This window comes from Ursus maritimus, assembly GCF_017311325.1.
Source record: "Ursus maritimus isolate PB19 chromosome X unlocalized genomic scaffold, ASM1731132v1 scaffold_X1, whole genome shotgun sequence".
NCBI lineage: Eukaryota > Metazoa > Chordata > Mammalia > Carnivora > Ursidae > Ursus > Ursus maritimus.
The window spans coordinates 92695041-92696750 of NW_024423319.1; the positions used below are offsets into that span (position 1 = coordinate 92695041).

The 1710-nt window shown below is 37.6% G+C and overlaps 1 non-coding gene across 1 annotated transcript; it reads right to left on the bottom strand.

The window, feature by feature from the left end:
* Positions 1-805: 805 nt before the first annotated feature.
* LOC121103884 lies at positions 806-926 on the bottom strand. The gene has a single exon (XR_005836173.1). It is a non-coding gene; the product is annotated as a small nucleolar RNA SNORA77 (small nucleolar RNA).
* Positions 927-1710: the final 784 nt, after the last annotated feature.

Sequence of the window (1710 nt, forward strand, 5' to 3'; positions counted from 1 at the left end):
CCATGAATTTATTCTATTAGATTCTTTCCCTTCCTTGTCTTACTTCCTCATTCCCATTGTGTTTCTTGGTGTCACCTCCAAAACAAACTACTTGCAGTCCAATCTTTGTTTCAAGGGTATACTTGAGGGAACCTTAAGACAAAACCTTATTCATTACTAGGAAATTTTCCTTATTATGGGCCTTCCTATATAGGTATGACAAACATTACTCTTTATTCTCTGTGTGTGGTTGGGGAATGGGTATGAATCTTGTTTTAGTTTAAAAAGGAGTCCTTAAACACAGTAAAATTAGGAGTATGGCCTCAAAGAAAAGCAACTAATCGGGCCTCATGAGTGTTCTTACACCTAAAACTTTTTTGTACATGAAGTTTAACAATACCTGGATGCCTCTGCTACTGATGCTAAGTAACCTTGCTCCCTCTCTTCCTCTTCCTCATTATTTGGCTATGCATTTTTAACAGCCCTCTAACATACAACCCTCTAATATACATAAGTGCTAGCCAATTAAACTTTTTTCAGAAAGAGAAAGACATATAACTACCTATACCATAAATGCCATGAAGGCAAGGTCATCATTGTTTCAACAACACCCAGAGCAGGGCATGACATACAGTAGCAGCTCAATAAATATTAGATTTTAAAAAATGAATGATTTAACAAGTCAACAAACCAGTTGACTAATAAATGAAATCATATGCTCTGGACTTGGTGTTGGTCTGGGCAAGGCAGTATCTCTCTCAAAATGTAAATTTCCACATGTCATAGCACCCAACAGAAATCCACAGTGATTTATGTTTCTTCTTCTCCCTGTGTCCCAGAAGGTTGCATCGCCCTTGACAGGTTAAGGTGGTCACAACACTTCGGGATATTTCTATGGAATACAGAAAAGCACCCACTTGGGGCTGCAGCTGGGCGCAGAGTGAATCTGTGCACATTGATTTTTTTTTCCCACGTACATTGCCTTGTTCAATTTTGATCACAGACTTCAAGTAGGACATTAGCAGTACTGGAAACATCTTCAGTAACAGCAATTTGTATAATTGAGGGGCTGGAGAACCCTACTGAGTGGATTTTCTAAGTAAGAACTCTTCAGTCTTCAAAGACATCCTAACATGAGTGCAAGATTGAAGCTTATAAAATCTGAATGTATATAGAGAAAATTAACTTAGGCTTGTTTGTTTTTCAAATTCTGGAGTGAAGAGTCACCCTTTGGAACTTGGAAAAGACAGTTTAGTTCAAATTAAAGGCAGCAATGCATACTTTACATAGTGGATAGTAAATGTGAAGGACATATTTCCCGGGAGGGTGTATGGCTTCAAAATACTCATGACTTTAATAAAGTATTAGATGAACTCATGGGTGGAAGATTACTAAGACAAGTAAGGGAGGTTTCAGGCATGATTGGGCTTTTAAAGTCAATAGAGAAAAGTACCAAATAGGGTAAAACATCAACTTGGTACCATTAATATCATCTGGAATACTGGTTGGATAGTGTGTGTGGTATTTCATATGTTATGTTGCTGTGTACTGATGAAAGTGATTAATACATACCTTTTTGCAAATGTGATAAAAGGCTATGGACAGTGTGTAGAGAATGAGATAATTAAAGACGTGTGAAAGTAGCTGTAAGTCTGTGGGCACACATGCTGGAAGTAAGTCACATTATTGGATCATATACCAAACCCTTTGTATTAACTGCCCTGACTCTCT